We start from the raw sequence: 24500 nt of genomic DNA on the forward strand, positions 1-24500 counted from the left end.
GTGGCACTGAATTAAAAAATGACTTCGGTTTTTGTCTACCACGTCAAGTTTTGGGTTAGGCGCCCATCACATTTTCTCATAATCCACATAAAAGTACCGCTTTTATTATTTTGTGTTTGTTGCATAAAACGTTTCAAGAACCACCAGCAAACGAAAGTAACTCAATAGTCTTCTAATCAACATTTATACTGCTCTCTCTGATTGCTTTAAACTGACATTGCTTCTGAAGATCGAACTAAGTGCGAGTTTTAGGGTACAGAATTATGCTAACTCTTCATTTAGTGGGTTGTCTCGCTTGATACTCGAGCACTAGTCCGCTATCACATGTAATCTCCAATCTACTCTGGTATCTTTGCCCCATCACTTTCAAATATTGGGGGAACTTTCTCTCTACTCATCGCTGATGACGCCAAAGTTTTTCCCGGAAATAAGTGAGATGACTCTGCCGAAATGCTTTGTATTTTGATGCTTGCATATGATGCAGATGAGTTCCCGGAAGCAACTAATGTAGGTTCTGAGCAATTTTGATGAAATTCTAGGTCCATGTAGTCAGTAGTAGTATAGATCGGTCGCGATTCGCCATTGGTTCTTATGGGCCCGCTCGCATGCGGCTGGGAAACTCGTGTTGGCATGCGGCTCTTATTTCTTATGGGCCCGCTCGCATGCGGCTATTGCGTCTTATGGCCCCTCTCGCACGGTAACTCTTTTCAGTATAGGGATCGCTCGCACGCGGCTGGGAAATTCGTGTTGGCATGCGGCTCTTACACTGTAAATCCGCAAGGTCGCATTGAACACTTCATAACACTTTTTTCTGCATACAGACACACTTTTCGGGCATATAAACGCATTGGACCATTATCTTCGCAACGCTTCTTCGTATTTCTCCGTTTACATGTAACACTTCGCCACTGCGGCTTATTTTCAAAAAAAATCATACTTGGTAATTTATCATCAATTTTGCATTCATAAACCATCGGTACGTTTGGAGATCACACTAAATCATGTTATATGTAAAATAATATTACTCACTTGACTCAACACTAAGTTTAAGGGTAATATTTCAATGAAATATACATATTTCCCTGTGACACAGAGGGGTCACGACCTTCGTTACGGTAGAGCGCGCTCGATTTCAGTTTGGATTTGAATTGGTGGTTCGTCAGGCTTCAGGCAGAGAGTAGGGTACACGAAAAACTTAGGCGAAATGGATATATTGAAGCAGTTTCTACTACCTGATGGCGTAAAGGATCATAACATCCATGTACTGTAAGGTATGGACATGCGGTAAATGTTATTGAATGTATGTAATGTGAGAATAGTCATAAAATGAACTCGCTTTGACATTGCAGTAACGTTGTTTGTTTTAGATGTTTTAGTAGGCTACTGATATCCCTTGTTCATATGAATGTTCTTTAGATGTTTTGTAGTATATGATTCGTCTGATATTATTGCTGGATGATCGAACTTCGAATCTGATAATATACCAGACTGCGACCAGGTCCAGTACTACGGTACCGATGGGAAGCTGCTATAAAAATAACTTTTTTGACATATAATGGATAAAGGGATGTTCTCTCTATACACACTGAAATATCACTATGTATGCGATATTGTGGTCCATTGTTGACAAGTACTGCAATGTCAGTAATTGAATGCCGGTATGACAGTCATGCAACGGTTTTGATTGTTTTTCAACTGCAACACATTTTACACTGTACTGTTTATTCCAAGTGGTAAGGGGTTAGCTATAAAGCGATTTTTTGACATGTCAAAATAGGTCAACCGTTAGGTCAAAAATTGCCAAAATTATTTACAAAATCAAAATTTTGTTGGCAACTTGCATTTCGTTTGTATCATAGATGATTGCACTGTCGGGGAACTTATCATTTTACAATTTACATCTTGTATCCTACTTTATAGTCCTACCGTTGTAGACGGACCATCATCTGCTCATTGTGAATCATAAACTATCAAATGAAACAAATACTTAACGTAGCCTATTGCACTATCCTAACTGAAGCAAGACTGCGTGGGCATTGGTTCTTCTATTAGAAACCGTATGATGAAAAATTGCGATGTAGACAACTTTGTCATAATGAGAGAGAGAGAGAGTGCAGTGTACGCACAACTTCAGCGTTGCCGGCCAACAACTGCAGCTGGTGAACATTCTTTCTTAATTCTTGTCAAGCTACTTAGTTAGGACAGACACTTTCTACCCAAAAATCTAGGAAAGTATCTTTCGTTGTACTACAACCAATTTTTAATTATATCTACCATAATACGAGATGTAACTAATACTAGAAATATTCATGGGTCCAGATTTCGATAAAATAAGTTCTTTTTCATGTAAAAATTTGTCAAAATTTCCATGCTAAAAGATTTTTCAGGTCAAAGTACTTTGGAAGAACAGACAGCTCCAGCCAGAAATAAAGATGAGTTCCGGTAATACAATTCTACCACTATGTGAGAAACACCTACGGTAATTTAAGTATATGGGGTCAAAATTAAGGTTTCATCATCAACATGTGTGTGAATTTGAATGTTTCAGTCAAAATCTTACCTTTTTAGGTCCAAAAAATCGCCCCAATAATAGCACAGCCAAACAGACAATCTTTTCAACAAACCATGGATCACAAGGGGTAGTATTTGTTTTGCCCAATCCCCAAATTTGACTTTTCTGAGTTTATTGTGATACGGTAACTGAACTAAACTCTATTTTGCAGGTAGTATGGATTGAACTTGGCACCTTTTAAAATGCATTTGCTGTATGGAATACTGGTAAGCATCACGGTGTTTTGTAAGTGAACTGGTATATCCTTAGAGAATGAATTTGATTCTGTTGCAATTGGTTATCTTTGTGATAAAGATTTTTATGAATGTTTGATGATAAAATTTCACAAAAATTGTTAACAATCCAGGAAGTATTCTAACTGTGCCAGAGTAAAATTGGTGGTAACGTCATGTGCAACTTTCCATTCCATTACCTAATTATTCTATGAAAGACACCCTTCTGTCACGCACAACTTATTGCAGTATGTATCCAGTATGATATCTGCGTGATTAATGAGCAGATCATTTGTATTGCGAATTTTGGCAACAAATATTTCTTTTCAATAGTCTTGGATTGATCTTCAAATTCGTTCAACTGATGTCCAATCTTTGAAAAGAGCCCCCTGGGTCTACCGTGCCTGCGCTATCAGACAATGTTGACAGCGACGTGAGGAGTCGTTCGTAACTGGTTTCATGTCAACACAGTCATCTTATGCGATGCAGACCTTTGTCTCAAAAACCCATGGATACATGTGATTACGTAAGCCTATTTATTCATTTTATGTATCACCATTGATTATATAATTTGCTGGTTTTTGCAGTCCTTCTTTTCTCACAAACTATCTCGCAGAGTAGCTTACGGACTATTCGATAGGAGCTGAAAAAGGCTTCATCTGTGTACACTGTACAGTGTACACTGAACTGTATACACTGAACACTGAACAGAGATGTAGTTGAACGTAATGAGCTCGTGTAACTAGTACTTTAACTATTGCTTACTGAACTATAATGGACTAGGTCAGTGGTTCTCAACCTGGGGGGCTGAGCACCTCTCTTGCGCTTCTGTAACCTACCTGTGTAAGATATTTATATTTACTGCTGCATAAAATTTACAATTTTCCTTTGGTATTTATTGTATTTTCTAGGAGCAGCATTTGGATTTGACCAGTAAAAAAGAGCCGCCGTGGCATGCCACGAATCAGGGACTCATCAAGCCTGGGTTGCAGCTGATGGAAAGACTATGATGTCCTAATATGCAGGCATTTGTTGTTTAAGATACTGGTAAGCATCGCCATGTTTCGTAAGTAAACTGGTATATCCATAGATAATGAATTTGATTCTGCTGCATTCGGTTATTTTTATGCATGCTTGCGGGTAAAATTTCACCAAAATGATTAACAATCCAAGAAAGTATGGTACCTGGGCTGGAGTAAAATTGGTGGTAAGGTCATATTCAATTTTCCATTACAATAAATAATTGTTCTATGAAAGACACCCTTTCGTCACATACAATACATCCAGTCTGATATCTGCGTAAATACTGAATGTTGGTGACCTCATATTTTGTGATACGATTGTTGATGTACAACGTTCTTTCGAGTTCTCCACTAGTTGCTGACGATTACGCCTGACGAGTCTCAGCCGAAAATATTCGGGCTCATTTCAATATGCATAATTGCATATACTATTTAATTTTATATTGAAGTTTTGTACCACGAAGAAGCTGTTCGAATATTGAAGTTCCCTTGTATTGCAAATTTTTAAATCAGGTGTTTTTTTTTCAACAGTCTTAGATTGATCCTCAAATTAATGCAACTCGACTCTTCGAAAAGACCTCCTGGTTCCTCCGTGTCTCTGCTAACAGACAATGTTGATAGTGACGTTAGCACTCATCTGAACGGATTTTGTACCGGTGCAGTCATCTTTTGCGATACATACTTTTGCCTCAAGAACCCATGGAAACATGTGATTATGTAAGTCTATTTATTCATTTCATATATCACCATTGATTATGTAATGTGCTGGTTTTTGCAGTCCCAATTTTCTCAAAAACTATCTATATATGCTATATGAGCTGAAGAGAGGCTTGTTCTGTCTACATTGAACAGAGGTGTTGTTGAATGTAAAGAGCTGGTGTAACTTGTATTTAAACTACTGCTTACTAGGAACATCTAATGGAGATCAAGTCCCATGTCGTGCTAATTCCAATGATTTCGTTAGTTAAATTTAATCAGGTGAAGGATTTTGAAAGATTGAGAACAGTTACAATTACTGCAATGAAGGAAATATATTCAACACCTTCGATAAGATGTCACTAAGTTTTTGTACTAAAGACAATCAATGTATCCTTTGTCTGTTATATTTTCTCGTCTCAATTCAAAGCAGCCATAAAATCTTGGAATCAAAGTTATATGTAAAGCCTACCGTATTTCAATTATTATAATGGAAATCCGAACCCATAGGGATAACAAATCTACAATATTTGTTGATCTTGTTTGCAATCAATTACATTTTCAGCCAAACGAGGTTGATGAAGTCAACTGTCTTCTTCTCAAAGCCAAATTGAGAGACAAACAAATATAATCCAAGACCCAAGCGCATGTCTTATTGAAACAGGTACCGTAATCTTTCTTTTTTGTGGACCATACAAATTTACATAGACCTGCGACATTCTGCTATAACTGTCATTCTGAGTTACAGTTTTGCATTCTCACTGTTGCCTGTGCGTCTGAATGTCAATGTAAATGTCAAAATGGCCGAATTGAAAAAAACGCAGACCTGATTCAAGATATTTTTATGGTATGCTAATTTTAGTCCTTCTCAGTGATAGGATTTTACATGTATCCGAGCGTCTTTCCTAAGCTTGTGTAACCTGCATGTGTGAAATATTTATATTTATTTCTGCATAAATTTAGAATTTTCATTGACATATTCAAAACTTTGGAATTTTTCACATTTTCAAGGAGCACAACTTGGAGTCGACCAGTAGAAAAGAACAAACACCATGGCACGCCACGAATCAGAGATTGACCGAGCCTGGATTGCAGCTGATGGCAAGAATATAAAACTGCTTCGGTGAAAATGGAGTATTCAGAAACATTCTTGACGATTTGAGCTGCTATACATTGGATTATCATACACACACTAAAGGAGTGGTTCTCAAACAGGAGAAAGGATTTGAAGCGGCGTGAAGCCGCTGTCAACTAAAATATTTTTCGCACATGCATGCATGGCAGCTTGTAGTTATTTCTCTGTCTATGGTCAGAATTTAATATTTGAATATTCTTTCATCAACAACCATTACCGTCACTGCCACTGGGATTTCTAGCGTTCCGGTTGCTTTTTTAAATTTCATTATACGACAATAAGGAGTGTGTGAAATTTTTTGCTATCATATGGGAGCGTGTCCAAAAATGTTTAAGAACAACTGCCCTAATGACTTCCAGATTTCATATTTTGCAGCAGACTGGTAAATAACAACAAAATCTTTTATGTATATCTGCAAAATTTGTATGGACTCAAAAAAACGATTTCTTTGTTATTTAAACAAAAGTGATTGGCATTAAGCTGATATAAATACTTCTAATGCAAGCCCTAGGATATTTTTAGCACCATTAATTCCATTAAAGAGTACAAAATACTTATGGTTGTTTATCGTCGTAGTTTTTGTTTACAAAAAATTATAAATTTACAAGCCGTAATTTGATCAGTTTTAAATAAGTTGTAATGATTTGTGTTGGTCATGTTTTCCGCTAACGGACGTAACCAATGAATTTGATTCCATGCCCCTGTCACGAAAGTTTGGGATTCTAAATGATATTTTGTTATCACTATCCCTAATTCGCTGTGCATTCATTTTCATGATTGAGCGAGTTGCATGATATTTGTAGTGAGTTTGCTCCTGATCATTTGTGATATTCGTGATTTCATCGACTCTTCCGGAACGGTTTCAACTGCTGATCTGAATTTATGAAACCCTGTCGCAGCAGCTATTGGAAATTTCAATGTTTGCATGTATTTAATCACCCAGGTTGGGTATTATAAGCGTCATTTATTCATGAATCAATAAAATCTGATTTAATTTTGAGCCCTGCGTTCCGGTGACTGGTCAATCAACCACTTTGAGACTGAACACTTTTAAGGTAAACACCTTTAATTTGAACACTTCGCAACACTTCTCGGCGTTCAATTTTTGGATCACATTTCGTGTTCAATTTTCCGGGCTGAGCAACACTTCAGAATTTACAGTGTATGTCTTATGGGTGAGTTGGCATGCGGCTCTTATGTCTTATGGCGGTGGTGGCATGCGGCTATTGTGTCTTGTGGTCGCACGGTAACCCTTTTCAGCATAGGGATAGCTCGCACGCGGCTTCGTTGTTGGCATGTCGTACTTCGTGTTGAATATGTATCAAGTAAATAGTCATGTGATTGGTCTTTAGGTAATGTGTATATTCCAAATTACGGCGAGTACGACAATGATATATCGTTATTCTTATGGACGCGGTCGTGATTCGCACTTTCAGACATCTCTCGCACGGTGTTGAATATGTATCAAGTAAATAGTCATGTGAATGAACCTTGTTAATGTGTATATCGTAAATTATTATATATGATGTAGTTTAGTCGTGACAAATGACCGATCGTGTTCTAAGTCTTTCCTCGCTATTGATCCCTACGTAGCCTGAATAACACGCCGACTTTCAGATCGGATTATTCACACCTTCCGCTGTTTCACATCTACAGAATAGTCTGCTGTTCACAAACTAACACTCCAAAAAGGTGTGAAATATTTGTAAAATCCTACGAGCGCTCACAAGATAACACGCCAGACATAGCCATCTCTCGTGGTTTGATGTTACAAAGGTAGGAATTACGCACGAGGTAATATTTCCGCAATAAGTTTGTCACAGAGCCGTCGCACAATATCCGCGTTCACAAACTAACACTCCAAAAAGGTGTGAAATATTGGTAAAATCCTACGAGCGCTCACAAGATAACACGCCAGACATAGCCATCTCTCGTGGTTTGATGTTACAAAGGTAGGAATTACGCACAAGGTAATATTTCCGCAATAAGTTTGTCACAGAGCCGTCGCACAATATCCGCGTTCACAAACTAACACTCCAAAAAGGTGTGAAATATTGGTAAAATCCCGCGATCGCTCACAAGATAATACCCAAGACATAACCATCGCTCGCGACTCGCTGTTACATACATGCCGATCGTTGACAATGTAATATTTTGGTAATTGGTTTGCCACAGAGCCGGCGTAGACGGTGATTCAAATATCAACAATAGCCGCGTTCACAAACCAACACTTCAAAAACGTGTGAAATAGGTTACAAATCCCACGATCGCTCACAAGATAACACCAAAATCATCACCATTTCTCGCGTCTTGTCATTACATACATCCCAATCGCTACAGTGTAATGTGTCGATGGTTGTTACTATCAAGTGATAAGTAATGAATAACAGTACCAGCGCAGACCGTGATTCGAAAACCAACAATTTGACACTTGCCCGCGATCGCTATATGTTTCATGCCTCTCGAATAGTGGCTGACTTTAGTTGTGTGATAAGATCCATGAAAATATTCAATCAATGTGTTAGTTTGTCAACTTGAAATGTAACTCACTACACAGATCAAGTTGAATCGTATTTGAATGTATTGACTCGACCCAACTCAAATCCTTTGACAAATCCTATTAACGCAATCTGTTGAATCGAACGTAACCTGAATATTACTGACACCAACATTCACCCACATCGGATCATTCACACATTCCACGCCGCTGTTTTAACAGTTATAGAATCAATACCAACTATCTCTAACCCGATAATATTCAATCATTTTGGTAATTTACCAACTTTAAATCCATTCGCGGATGTACTAAAGGTAAATCCAGATTATCCAAAATGAAATATTTGGACTTTGACATAGTCTGAATTGAAATAGATTGACAAACATGACTAACAACTTTCAACCCAGTCATATTTAGAGATTATACACACATTGATTCGAAACAAGTAATGAAACATTACAACTCTATTCGCGATCCGGCTTTTCAATTACCAAAGCGGCATTTTAACATCTTACCATACTCAAAAGAATTATTCACAACATTAACAAGTGTTAAATATCTAGTTTTCACTTACTTGATTATGTCACTACAACTCACAAACTTGAATTAATTCATCCTGGTTGTATTCATATGACCGATAATTTGTTATTCAACTGTAAAGGTCGTTACTATTCTGCAAAACAAAGTATTTACTAATCGGTCCATATACGACTTGACATAAACCTATTACATTTTGAATATACGATATTTGAATGTCTAAACAATAACTGAGAAATAATTATCACAAGTGAATCCATATACGACAGCGTAAAAGATATTGGAATGTCAGCAACTCTTTACGGTCGTAGTTACTACCACATTAACTAATTTACCCGACCAACTCGTCATGATCATTCCTGAAATCAACACAAATATGACCACTGACTTGAGTTAACCACAAAACAGCATCAAGTTTTAAATCCACTTGTAGCTTACGGATTATTTGAATGCTGGTTATGTTTTGTTGTAATTGAGTTAACGGAAATACTATTACGTCTCGACATCTGACCATCTTACCATATTCAAAGAATCAACCACGAAAACATTGTCAAGTAAATCCGTTAGCCGACCAACTCAACAGTATCAATATGAAAAACAGCCAAACATACACGAATCCATACAAGCACTAAAACCTAAAATCCATAACAAGCCTGGTTGTATTCATATCCCTACATGTTTTTTTTATTCAACTTGAAAAGTCGTTACTATTCTGTAAGACAAAGAAATTACTATGCGGTATATTTTGTAAGATAAAAGTAATTACTTCTCGGTGCCCGCGACTTGAGATTAACATAATATGTTTGAGTATGCGAGATTTGAAAGTCTGCCCAACATGTTGAGAATCCATTTCTTACAATCGAACGCAGGTGTTATATTGAAAATTATCATGATGTAAACATAAGGATTGACACATTGATTTGACATATGTAATAGTTGATCATGACTTGCCTATTAAATTATTTGCGTTAATTAGACCCGGCGTTGTGGTAAAGATTATTGTGACAGCAACAAACTTTTCAGTACCATTGTTATTAACATATTGAGTTGTAAACTATGTGTGTCTAAAATGTTCTCGATTGGAAAATTATTCAGCCTTGGTACAAACCACGCAGAGTATTGTGGATATCAGGAAATATTTTACAAATGTCTGCATTAAACAAGACTAAAGATGAAACAACAATTTCCTTTGTTGAACAATAACCGGGGCAATACTTTATTGTCGGTGAGAATGGAAACACTTTCGCGCATTACCTGGTGTCAAGATAACACACTAGGTGAATTGAAATACCACCATTTGATTAATGCTTAATCCGTTCGCATCATTTCACACTCACTTTGATCATTACAAAAGTAAATTGGAATATGTTTGCTAGGCACCACCTATTCAACTATACTTGAGTAATACAGAAACCTCTCAGCATTAATAAAATCGAAATGGGCGCTACACTGAAATCTACAAAAATGTGTTTGTATTGCTGTTCGTAGTAGCGATATCGATTTGAACCTCCATCATCTAACCAAACTACTGAGAGTCGTTGTCAATTTACATGACGTTCACTGATTACATACTAGAACTATTTGTGCAGCGCACACGATCAGAGAAATTGGACATTTTTCCATTGCCATTCGTCAAAGTAAATGTCGTCACAATAATCAGTCACTAAAAGACCATATACTTGTATGTGATTGAATCGCCGACAATTAACTCGGTAAATCAAAACCCTCAGAAATTTCACTCAATCATTGGATAGGAAACAGCGTCGCTTAATCGGTGTGAGTCGTTTTTTCTAAATACTAATCATATCTGTCCAGCCAAGAACAATTTTCACTCACTTGGGTAACGAAACCAGTGTCCAATATCAATACAAGATATTTTCGTCACACAAAAATAATCAACTTCACTCGATATTCCCGTACTACGAAACTGTACAAAGGTTACATGCTTTTCTATGACATGGAATCAATACCGATCGAAGTAACCGTATTGGAGATAACTTTTAAACAAACACACTCTACGTGGTTAACATTCTCGTCGATTCTATTGTGATTAATGTATACTTCATGTGATCTGGATTCATTTCGATATGGCTAAACATTCAACCTCGACGGATACGAATTGTCACACACTCAAGTAATATCATACCAAATAGTTATTTACAAGACACAGAAATTTGTTTTGGTCGTTTCGACTTTATTACTGGAGATACTCATCACTTCGCTTAATACAATCTAGATTTAAACTCCATCGAACCTTTGGTGTCTATCGTTTTGCTGGATACGAATTATGTTAGTCTAAGAGTACACAATTTTCACTATCTTGGGTTATGAACTCAGTGTGTCAGCGATCATTCAATATTTTGTGGGATACGAATGATCATCGTCACAACTGTTACAAAAGTACGAAGGTTATTTACATCACACAAAGTAGTCGACCTTACTCGGTATTTTTGATACTACAAAACTGAAGAATGATTGCCTACGCTTTCAAAGTAAAGAATGCCTAGTTATACTCTACAAACTGTTTTGACGTCGCAAGTGTTTTTGACATGAATGGTCACGCATCTAAATATTCAAATAATCCAACACACGACTATAGCACTTACAGAAATATCATAGTTCTTGTAACAAAGTTGTATAAGTATAATGTTTATCGTAAGTCCTACATAGCCATGATATCCGTCCGAGTTTGACTTTTAGAAAACATTATACCGACATCGCGACATCTTTCAAAATTAAAACCGCGGTGACTGCTTCAGAGACCTACCAATGATATTGCAGTAATACAGTTACTTCCACAAAAGAGTATGTATTCGACTTACTTACCACAAATCTAACGCACAAAACAATTTACTTTACTAACGAGAAGCACCGAGCCTCACATCAAAACAACTAGAAAGTGGAACTATATTAAAAAACATCGCTAACCTTTGTGCACCAGCTGTAAATCACACAAGCAACATGTTTCAAGATTCTGGTTATTGAAAAACGTTAAAGTGTTTCTCCTGCACCAAGTCGTTATGTTGACGAAAGCGTATATTGTAATACCATGATCGATTTGCATTCGTTGGTCACAAACTGTCACTACTCTAAATAATTATTTTTCACTCAAACACAAAAGCATACTTGTCGCCAATCGTTTTCATCAAGCACGAGTTCAAGAAACCTGCTACGACATGAATTGTTATTTTGATGTTGTGTAAATAGGTAATAATTTATTTTAGTAACACTACATCAACATCATCGAGTTGTGCGAATAGATTTACATGTGGTTTTAATCGAAGTACACAGCACGGTCTAATGTAGATTCATCTCTATTGTACAGCAACTCGGTAATCGAAATGCATTAACATTTAAACAACGATCTTGGTTCGTCACGCGAAAAATATCTTTACTGTCGCAACACTCTGATACTCTGCACAAGATGTGTAAATCCTTTTCACACTCATAATAATACACTAACGGGATACCGATGTCAAGCAACAACGTTTAACAACATCACTGACACTGAACATACGATACCTACCCAAGTAAAAATATCATTTTCACCAGGAGGTCAGTCGTTACTTGTGTACAATTACCATTTTCCCTTGGGAGTTTAGCGTTACCCGAGTAACAAAACCATTTTCACTTGGAAATATATGTTTTCCCTCAACAACAAACGTTTTTCACTTGGAAATATATTTTTTCCCTGGGTAACAAACCCCTTTTCACTTGGAAATATATTTTTGCCCTGGATAACAAACCTTTTTCACTTGGAGATATATTTTTTCTCTTGGTAACAAACCTTTTTCACTTGGAAATATATTTTTTCTCTGGGTAACAAACCTTTTTCACTTGGGAATATATTTTTCCCCGATCAACAAACCTTTTTCACTTGGAAATATATTTTTTCCCCGAGCAACAAACCATTTTCACTGAGCACCAAACCCATTTCTCCCCAGGCAACAAACCCTTTCCGTTTGGAAAACTATCATTTACCTGAGTACCAATACCATTTTCGTTTTGAAAACTGACAACTACACCGGTCAATTTGATATTTTTTGTATATTGTTACAACAGACAGTGACAAAATATACACCAACAACGACTCCGATACATTTGTGTAATCAAATATTCACTTGCTCTGATGCATCCCATCAAAATCATTGGTTACTCACATACAATAACAATGTGCTGTTGTACATCGACATGTATGTTTTCGGAATTGGCGAATAAAGGGGTTTCTGATATGTCCGTGATGTCCGGGTTCGTGCTTTGGATTTTCCAGAGTCAAAATGTCTGAATAAAACACCTCCTTGACGATGGTTGGTATGTGGATAACGGTGTTCGGAAAACGGTTGGAATTATGTCACCCATCGCGATAACAACTCCAGGTCGAGTTTTCCTCCCGCATGTTTACTATATTGTGTCTTTATTGGTCAATGTATGTCTCGACATTCAGTTTGAAATCGGAAACCCTGATAAAGTACGTAACCGGATCCGGATATCAACTGTGAATCGATAAACCAATGAACAATATTCAAAGTAAACATGTTACACCCTGTGTTTCCACGAAAAAATACCATCCAGACATACGTCGCGCTTGTTTGCCCACACCAGTATACGCGCAAATGGAGGTGTGTGACATTGCATGCAATGTGTTGGTATACAAACATCGATCCACAGACATTATCATAGCCGTCTATATCATTATCTACAGTCTCTATACATTGACCAATAAAGACACAATATAGTAAACATGCGGGAGGAAAACTCGACCTGGAGTTGTTATCGCGATGGGTGACATAATTCCAACCGTTTTCCGAACACCGTTATCCACATACCAACCATCGTCAAGGAGGTGTTTTATTCAGACATTTTGACTCTGGAAAATCCAAAGCACGAACCCGGACATCACGGACATATCAGAAACCCCTTTATTCGCCAATTCCGAAAACATACATGTCGATGTACAACAGCACATTGTTATTGTATGTGAGTAACCAATGATTTTGATGGGATGCATCAGAGCAAGTGAATATTTGATTACACAAATGTATCGGAGTCGTTGTTGGTGTATATTTTGTCACTGTCTGTTGTAACAATATACAAAAAATATCAAATTGACCGGTGTAGTTGTCAGTTTTCAAAACGAAAATGGTATTGGTACTCAGGTAAATGATAGTTTTCCAAACGGAAAGGGTTTGTTGCCTGGGGAGAAATGGGTTTGGTGCTCAGTGAAAATGGTTTGTTGCTCGGGGAAAAAATATATTTCCAAGTGAAAAAGGTTTGTTGATCGGGGAAAAATATATTCCCAAGTGAAAAAGGTTTGTTACCCAGAGAAAAAATATATTTCCAAGTGAAAAAGGTTTGTTACCAAGAGAAAAAATATATCTCCAAGTGAAAAAGGTTTGTTATCCAGGGCAAAAATATATTTCCAAGTGAAAAGGGGTTTGTTACCCAGGGAAAAAATATATTTCCAAGTGAAAAACGTTTGTTGTTGAGGGAAAACATATATTTCCAAGTGAAAATGGTTTTGTTACTCGGGTAACGCTAAACTCCCAAGGGAAAATGGTAATTGTACACAAGTAACGACTGACCTCCTGGTGAAAATGATATTTTTACTTGGGTAGGTATCGTATGTTCAGTGTCAGTGATGTTGTTAAACGTTGTTGCTTGACATCGGTATCCCGTTAGTGTATTATTATGAGTGTGAAAAGGATTTACACATCTTGTGCAGAGTATCAGAGTGTTGCGACAGTAAAGATATTTTTCGCGTGACGAACCAAGATCGTTGTTTAAATGTTAATGCATTTCGATTACCGAGTTGCTGTACAATAGAGATGAATCTACATTAGACCGTGCTGTGTACTTCGATTAAAACCACATGTAAATCTATTCGCACAACTCGATGATGTTGATGTAGTGTTACTAAAATAAATTATTACCTATTTACACAACATCAAAATAACAATTCATGTCGTAGCAGGTTTCTTGAACTCGTGCTTGATGAAAACGATTGGCGACAAGTATGCTTTTGTGTTTGAGTGAAAAATAATTATTTAGAGTAGTGACAGTTTGTGACCAACGAATGCAAATCGATCATGGTATTACAATATACGCTTTCGTCAACATAACGACTTGGTGCAGGAGAAACACTTTAACGTTTTTCAATAACCAGAATCTTGAAACATGTTGCTTGTGTGATTTACAGCTGGTGCACAAAGGTTAGCGATGTTTTTTAATATAGTTCCACTTTCTAGTTGTTTTGATGTGAGGCTCGGTGCTTCTCGTTAGTAAAGTAAATTGTTTTGTGCGTTAGATTTGTGGTAAGTAAGTCGAATACATACTCTTTTGTGGAAGTAACTGTATTACTGCAATATCATTGGTAGGTCTCTGAAGCAGTCACCGCGGTTTTAATTTTGAAAGATGTCGCGATGTCGGTATAATGTTTTCTAAAAGTCAAACTCGGACGGATATCATGGCTATGTAGGACTTACGATAAACATTATACTTATACAACTTTGTTACAAGAACTATGATATTTCTGTAAGTGCTATAGTCGTGTGTTGGATTATTTGAATATTTAGATGCGTGACCATTCATGTCAAAAACACTTGCGACGTCAAAACAGTTTGTAGAGTATAACTAGGCATTCTTTACTTTGAAAGCGTAGGCAATCATTCTTCAGTTTTGTAGTATCAAAAATACCGAGTAAGGTCGACTACTTTGTGTGATGTAAATAACCTTCGTACTTTTGTAACAGTTGTGACGATGATCATTCGTATCCCACAAAATATTGAATGATCGCTGACACACTGAGTTCATAACCCAAGATAGTGAAAATTGTGTACTCTTAGACTAACATAATTCGTATCCAGCAAAACGATAGACACCAAAGGTTCGATGGAGTTTAAATCTAGATTGTATTAAGCGAAGTGATGAGTATCTCCAGTAATAAAGTCGAAACGACCAAAACAAATTTCTGTGTCTTGTAAATAACTATTTGGTATGATATTACTTGAGTGTGTGACAATTCGTATCCGTCGAGGTTGAATGTTTAGCCATATCGAAATGAATCCAGATCACATGAAGTATACATTAATCACAATAGAATCGACGAGAATGTTAACCACGTAGAGTGTGTTTGTTTAAAAGTTATCTCCAATACGGTTACTTCGATCGGTATTGATTCCATGTCATAGAAAAGCATGTAACCTTTGTACAGTTTCGTAGTACGGGAATATCGAGTGAAGTTGATTATTTTTGTGTGACGAAAATATCTTGTATTGATATTGGACACTGGTTTCGTTACCCAAGTGAGTGAAAATTGTTCTTGGCTGGACAGATATGATTAGTATTTAGAAAAAACGACTCACACCGATTAAGCGACGCTGTTTCCTATCCAATGATTGAGTGAAATTTCTGAGGGTTTTGATTTACCGAGTTAATTGTCGGCGATTCAATCACATACAAGTATATGGTCTTTTAGTGACTGATTATTGTGACGACATTTACTTTGACGAATGGCAATGGAAAAATGTCCAATTTCTCTGATCGTGTGCGCTGCACAAATAGTTCTAGTATGTAATCAGTGAACGTCATGTAAATTGACAACGACTCTCAGTAGTTTGGTTAGATGATGGAGGTTCAAATCGATATCGCTACTACGAACAGCAATACAAACACATTTTTGTAGATTTCAGTGTAGCGCCCATTTCGATTTTATTAATGCTGAGAGGTTTCTGTATTACTCAAGTATAGTTGAATAGGTGGTGCCTAGCAAACATATTCCAATTTACTTTTGTAATGATCAAAGTGAGTGTGAAATGATGCGAACGGATTAAGCATTAATCAAATGGTGGTATTTCAATTCACCTAGTGTGTTATCTTGACACCAGGTAATGCGCGAAAGTGTTTCCATTCTCACCGACAATAAAGTATTGCCCCGGTTATTGTTCAACAAAGGAAATTGTTGTTTCATCTTTAGTCTTGTTTAATGCAGACATTTGTAAAATATTTCCTGATATCCACAATACTCTGCGTGGTTTGTACCAAGGCTGAATAATTTTCCAATCGAGAACATTTTAGACACACATAGTTTACAACTCAATATGTTAATAACAATGGTACTGAAAAGTTTGTTGCTGTCACAATAATCTTTACCACAACGCCGGGTCTAATTAACGCAAATAATTTAATAGGCAAGTCATGATCAACTATTACATATGTCAAATCAATGTGTCAATCCTTATGTTTACATCATGATAATTTTCAATATAACACCTGCGTTCGATTGTAAGAAATGAATTCTCAACATGTTGGGCAGACTTTCAAATCTCGCATACTCAAACATATTATGTTAATCTCAAGTCGCGGGCACTGAGAAGTAATTACTTTTATCTTACAAAATATACCGCATAGTAATTTCTTTGTCTTACAGAATAGTAACGACTTTTCAAGTTGAATAAAAAAAACATGTAGGGATATGAATACAACCAGGCTTGTTATGGATTTTAGGTTTTAGTGCTTGTATGGATTCGTGTATGTTTGGCTGTTTTTCATATTGATACTGTTGAGTTGGTCGGCTAACGGATTTACTTGACAATGTTTTCGTGGTTGATTCTTTGAATATGGTAAGATGGTCAGATGTCGAGACGTAATAGTATTTCCGTTAACTCAATTACAACAAAACATAACCAGCATTCAAATAATCCGTAAGCTACAAGTGGATTTAAAACTTGATGCTGTTTTGTGGTTAACTCAAGTCAGTGGTCATATTTGTGTTGATTTCAGGAATGATCATGACGAGTTGGTCGGGTAAATTAGTTAATGTGGTAGTAACTACGACCGTAAAGAGTTGCTGACATTCCAATATCTTTTACGCTGTCGTATATGGATTCACTTGTGATAATTATTTCTCAGTTATTGTTTAGACATTCAAATATCGTATATTCAAAATGTAATAGGTTTATGTCAAGTCGTATATGGACCGATTAGTAAATACTTTGTTTTGCAGAATAGTAACGACCTTTACAGTTGAATAACAAATTATCGGTCATATGAATACAACCAGGATGAATTAATTCAAGTTTGTGAGTTGTAGTGACATAATCAAGTAAGTGAAAACTAGATATTTAACACTTGTTAATGTTGTGAATAATTCTTTTGAGTATGGTAAGATGTTAAAATGCCGCTTTGGTAATTGAAAAGCCGGATCGCGAATAGAGTTGTAATGTTTCATTACTTGTTTCGAATCAATGTGTGTATAATCTCTAAATATGACTGGGTTGAAAGTTGTTAGTCATGTTTGTCAATCTATTTCAATTCAGACTATGTCAAAGTCCAAATATTTCATTTTGGATAATCTGGATTTACCTTTAGTACATCCGCGAATGGATTTAAAGTTGGTAAATTACCAAAATGATTGAATATTATCGGGTTAGAGATAGTTGGTATTGATTCTATAACTGTTAAAACAGCGGCGTGGAATGTGTGAATGATCCGATGTGGGTGAATGTTGGTGTCAGTAATATTCAGGTTACGTTCGATTCAACAGATTGCGTTAATAGGATTTGTCAAAGGATTTGAGTTGGGTCGAGTCAATACATTCAAATACGATTCAACTTGATCTGTGTAGTGAGTTACATTTCAAGTTGACAAACTAACACATTGATTGAATATTTTCATGGATCTTATCACACAACTAAAGTCAGCCACTATTCGAGAGGCATGAAACATATAGCGATCGCGGGCAAGTGTCAAATTGTTGGTTTTCGAATCACGGTCTGCGCTGGTACTGTTATTCATTACTTATCACTTGATAGTAACAACCATCGACACATTACACTGTAGCGATTGGGATGTATGTAATGACAAGACGCGAGAAATGGTGATGATTTTGGTGTTATCTTGTGAGCGATCGTGGGATTTGTAACCTATTTCACACGTTTTTGAAGTGTTGGTTTGTGAACGCGGCTATTGTTGATATTTGAATCACCGTCTACGCCGGCTCTGTGGCAAACCAATTACCAAAATATTACATTGTCAACGATCGGCATGTATGTAACAGCGAGTCGCGAGCGATGGTTATGTCTTGGGTATTATCTTGTGAGCGATCGCGGGATTTTACCAATATTTCACACCTTTTTGGAGTGTTAGTTTGTGAACGCGGATATTGTGCGACGGCTCTGTGACAAACTTATTGCGGAAATATTACCTTGTGCGTAATTCCTACCTTTGTAACATCAAACCACGAGAGATGGCTATGTCTGGCGTGTTATCTTGTGAGCGCTCGTAGGATTTTACCAATATTTCACACCTTTTTGGAGTGTTAGTTTGTGAACGCGGATATTGTGCGACGGCTCTGTGACAAACTTATTGCGGAAATATTACCTCGTGCGTAATTCCTACCTTTGTAACATCAAACCACGAGAGATGGCTATGTCTGGCGTGTTATCTTGTGAGCGCTCGTAGGATTTTACAAATATTTCACACCTTTTTGGAGTGTTAGTTTGTGAACAGCAGACTATTCTGTAGATGTGAAACAGCGGAAGGTGTGAATAATCCGATCTGAAAGTCGGCGTGTTATTCAGGCTACGTAGGGATCAATAGCGAGGAAAGACTTAGAACACGATCGGTCATTTGTCACGACTAAACTACATCATATATAATAATTTACGATATACACATTAACAAGGTTCATTCACATGACTATTTACTTGATACATATTCAACACCGTGCGAGAGATGTCTGAAAGTGCGAATCACGACCGCGTCCATAAGAATAACGATATATCATTGTCGTACTCGCCGTAATTTGGAATATACACATTACCTAAAGACCAATCACATGACTATTTACTTGATACATATTCAACACGAAGTACGACATGCCAACAACGAAGCCGCGTGCGAGCTATCCCTATGCTGAAAAGGGTTACCGTGCGACCACAAGACACAATAGCCGCATGCCACCACCGCCATAAGACATAAGAGCCGCATGCCAACTCACCCATAAGACATAAGAGCCGCATGCCAACACGAATTTCCCAGCCGCGTGCGAGCGATCCCTATACTGAAAAGAGTTACCGTGCGAGAGGGGCCATAAGACGCAATAGCCGCATGCGAGCGGGCCCATAAGAAATAAGAGCCGCATGCCAACACGAGTTTCCCAGCCGCATGCGAGCGGGCCCATAAGAACCAATGGCGAATCGCGACCGATCTATACTACTACTGTAGTCCCAGACAACATTTTCAAATGATAACTAAGCATTGCTTCCAAATCTGAGATTGAAGTGACCCACTAATGCGCTAATCTGTGATGAGTTGCAGAATTTATGAACCAACAAATGCACAAGTAGCCTAATGACGGAACAATTGCTTTCAGTTGACAATTTTCTTCCCCGGATATTTTCAATAGGATAACCTTTATGCATGGGGCTCGAAAATATTTATTTCTCTCTTAATTACTGGCTCTTCTAAAATATTGCGATCAAGAGATTCAAAGTAAAATCTCGGAGGCCAGTTCCAGTCGAATATTCGAGTATCACTAATTATGACGTCATATCACGATGACAAATGTGAATGACACAAAATGTAAGTCTGCTGATGAATGCTGTCGAGACCAGCAGACATGGGGTGATTACTTCATGAATGTAATCGATTGCGATTACGATTACTTCTGAATCACGCGATTACGATTACGATTACATTGGAAAAGTAATCACGATTACCCACGAATACAGTTATTTTGCTTCTTAGAAATAATCTTAGAAGATATATTGGTAGACAATATAAGGATTGCGATGAAGAGGCGTAAGGAGATAACAACTTTCTTCATATATCATATACGTCATTTGCTTGTTACGTCATGATGTACCGAATGCCCAACTTTATAGCGGACGATTTATCGCACACACCGAATTCTATTATTGCCAGGTCCGTCACTGACGCACCCCAAACTTCCCAATGTGGTGGGGAGCGAAGTCAAAGGCGACTCAAAAGTATTTCGTAAATCAACATAGATTATAGAGTATTTTCGAGAGATTTAATTATCTTGAAAATTTTCTTCGAGCTTCGCGATTTAACGTCTCGAGATAACTTGATTTTGAAATGCATTCGTCTCTCACTCAAGAACAAAAGCATGCCTAATTTTTCGGAATAGGCATTTCGGTGCTGGTCATTTCCGCGCCAAGACACACCAAAAGACATATGCAATTTCGGCCAACATGCGACTGCACGAAGTGTGCTGCCGATGAAAGACCTAGGCCGAAACTTTGGGTATGTGACCATTGTCAATACCCACGCTGTATGGGCGTGACGAATAGTCCTGTCCTTCCAATCGGAAACCCACAATACAAATGCCACCCGGGCCCCCACAGAAGAATGAAGACTTGACAATTTGTGTGTGCGTCTCACGAAAGTTCTAGTCTGATACGTTCGGGCGACTATACAATATATTTTCATTATATAACAGACAGGCGGTCACGAATTAACTACATACAATAAAGTAATTATACCAACATATCAGATGTTATAATTACGAATTGCGTGCTCCCCGCTCTAACGGGAAATGTGACCATCGGGGGCTGAGAGAGGACAAAATATGAATAATAATATGTTGCAGTTATCAATATTACTGAAGAAATTCAGTAATCAACCTGAAAATTAACCACCCTATCGGGCCCAAGACCAACGTTTGTAGGGGGGGGGGGGCGAATTGCTATTTTTGTCCCGATTCTGTGTGTTGAATGTGGGGTTATTGGTGCTTAACTGCTAAAGTCTTGTGCACCAGACCACGTCGAAAATAATATATTCACAAAAACTAGATTGATCGGCTAGCTAATACGAATTCAATAACAGTCAGAATTGTACATGGACTGGATAATAGAGCCCGTACTGTCATGTCGACATGGTTCCGTCTAGCCGCACTCTTAAAATATTGCCTCTGGGTCCCGATTCTATATCTACAACCCATGCTAACATGTTGTAAATACGGATGGCTATAGCGGTGGGTTCAAATGTTGAGTAAAGAATTGCGACATACGATTGGCGCCCGTATCTAGTAGAGCCATATGAGAAAAAGCTAAGGTGAACATAAAGTTCTACCTTCCAGTTAATACAGACACTGCAAGCTGAAGCTACGAGAAACGGCAAAGAATGGCTCGGTCATGATATATATCAGCAGCTGTTGGCTTTAATACTTCATTTGTGAAAATCATAATGTTCCATTTGACGAGTACCAAATTTCAAATCTTTGTCCGGTGTACTTACGAAGCATACGTACATAGACCCATTGCTCGCCAAGCAACAACGGTCAAACTGCTTTCAACCATTCTGTTTTTCATGGTTCAACCAAGCATAACTAAACATCAATACATGGGTTACTATTTGAAACTAGGCTGAGTGGTGATTATTATCCTGCTGCGAGATAGTGGCGTCTGGAGTGTATTGATAACCTGATATACAACCTGGCAGGTGATCTTACAATCAAACTACAATCTACTATGTACATTGTACAAGTACATCGAAAATCTATTTACCAAGTGTGGATACTTCTTACGCGCATTATATATCTTCTTTGTTCAGGAATATTCATGTCATAGTCTTCGTACAAATAAAAAGTAATCGTTTTTTCACTAAGAAATCGATCAGATATGTGAAATAGTCAGATGCAGTTAGTAACGAAGTGCTTCTACATTTTGAAGTACCCAAGTAGTTTTCCGCTACTTAGTTACTTACTCAAGTAGATCTAATTTTCCGCTACTTCTACATCTACGTCGCAATATTTCGTGATCCACTTACTTACTTTACGCTATTTTCAGTTTGTCAAGTAGAAGTAGTTTATTCCTCTAGTCAGGAAGATTACCTGAGTAATTTCGAGGCTGTTTCCACGGAGTATCAACATTTAATTTTCATAATAGTTGAGTAAAGCCCAGATTTTTCGTCGCGCATCGCGCACAGGGGATATGGAGTGACCAATATGATTTCACGAAAGTATCTGTGAATATAATTTAGGTAGCGGGTTGCGTGGCCTCGTTCACACCGCATTGTCGCCCATGTGAAATATTTCATCACAGTATATATGGCCCATCATAACGTTTGAAACTGATGATTCGTAATCTAGCATTTACTTATCATATCGTAATCTAGCAGTCCATGGCTTGTCCTAATCTGAAAAAGTGGACCCTGAATTTTATTAGCTTTAGATATGTTATATAATACCACCTTTAAAACTTTCTGGACTGAATATATGAAATACATTTTACGCTTTTAGAAGTAGTATTTATGTTTCACTTTCAATCCCCAGTATCATAGACTTTGAGTTCTAGTTGATATCAGTTCTTTTGTCTGGATAACATACATGTTTAAGTATAAAAGCAAGTGTGGTAATGCCTTCAATTTCCGGAAATAAAGCTACACAGTGTGGCATTTTCTATATCTCTATGTCAATTCCCAGTATCATACTTTGAGTTCTGATTGGTTCCAGTTCTTTTGTCTGGACAACATGCATGTTGAAGTGTAAATGCAAGTGTGGTGATGCATTTAATTTACGGAAATAAAGCTACACAATATGCATTTTTACGATCCACCCTATTTTTTATTAACGTTTACTATACGCGAAAAGTGTTTACACCGTATGCGATACAACTTCTCCATATTGCTCTTAAACTAAACTACGGGGCGTATAATATGGGGGAGGACGCCATACCATGATATTTTGTAAACCAGGCTGTTCGCGTAAACAGAGGATTAGTATCGCATTTCCATATCAAAACTATCATTTTCATCCCATGATGTGGACGAATGCTTATGCTGTCGAAAATTGGATACCTCCTTGGTAAGCATCAACATGAATCAAGCTCTGCACTTTTCGCATAGCTCAATTTGCAGCTTTTGACAATCCATGCGAACGAATTACGACCGTTTTCACGACTACTTACTTACTTGAGTTTAGATTTAAAGTCAGTCGATTCTACTTCTACTTCAAGTAGTTTTAGGTTGCATATGCAAGAAGTACTTCTACTCGTCATTGAGTAGATTATTTCGTCGCTACTTCTACTTCTACTTCTACTTGAGTAGCTTTCTTGACTACTTTGACCACCTCTGGAAGTAGTGGATTGCGATTACTTCGGATTTTTTTCGAATGTAATCGATTGTGATTACGATTACTTCAAAATGCTGTACTCGTCGTAATCCATTACGATAACTAATCGCGATTGCCCCATGTCTGGTCGAGACACCATGAACACCAAAACATACCACTTCATTTCCGTCGCCAGTCTTTTCTTCTCTCCTATTATTTTTCATTAAGTGTGGGTGCCTCTCATTTACATGTTCGTCCCCACAGTCGATGTCTGGTTGAAAGACATCCACCCTGGCGTTGTCGGCAGTGCTTTCGACACCCTCCTGTCTTTTCCCGTTATCGCAATCTTGTGCTGTTCCGAATCGATGAAAATATTACAAAAACGAAACTGATTTTTAGTAGCAGAGCTACTCTGATAACACTGGTCAACACAATTTTTGTTGACTTCGATCTGTCAGTTGTTTTTGACAAAAATTTTGACTTCGTTTTGTCTCTATCACGTCAAGTTTTGCGTCAGGCACCCACCACATTGTCTCATAATCCGCATAAAAGTACCGATTTTAATATTTTGTGTTGCTTGCATAAAACGTTTCAAGAACAACCAGCAAACGAAAGTAACTCGATAGTCTTTAACTAAACATCTGTACTGCTCTATCCGATTGATTTAGACTGACATTGCTTCTGAAGAAAAAATACAGTGCGAGTTTTAGGGTACAGATTTATGCTGACTCTTAGGAATGGTGTGACAGTGCGGTTCAC

At 37.5% G+C, this 24500-nt stretch overlaps 1 protein-coding gene and 1 long non-coding RNA gene across 4 annotated transcripts in view; one reads left to right on the forward strand and one right to left on the reverse strand.

Annotated features, from left to right (window-relative positions):
- The window catches only part of LOC145441094 (somatostatin receptor type 2-like), a 91647-nt gene that overhangs the window by 33564 nt on the left and 33583 nt on the right, over positions 1–24500 (reverse strand). The window lies entirely within an intron of this gene.
- On the forward strand, positions 37–6637 carry LOC145441105 (uncharacterized). Of its 3 annotated transcripts, XR_013915737.1 has the most exons (8): positions 37–1271; positions 2388–2442; positions 2724–2778; positions 3118–3310; positions 3696–3831; positions 4338–4523; positions 5068–5166; positions 5514–6637. It is a non-coding gene; the product is annotated as an uncharacterized LOC145441105 (long non-coding RNA). The 3 variants fall into 3 exon arrangements; XR_013915736.1 differs by having other exon boundaries at positions 37–2442; XR_013915735.1 differs by having other exon boundaries at positions 37–2778.

This window comes from Botryllus schlosseri, chromosome 6, assembly GCF_051294905.1.
Source record: "Botryllus schlosseri isolate E-star chromosome 6, Bs_hap1, whole genome shotgun sequence".
In the NCBI taxonomy this organism is placed as follows: Eukaryota; Metazoa; Chordata; class Ascidiacea; order Stolidobranchia; family Styelidae; genus Botryllus; species Botryllus schlosseri.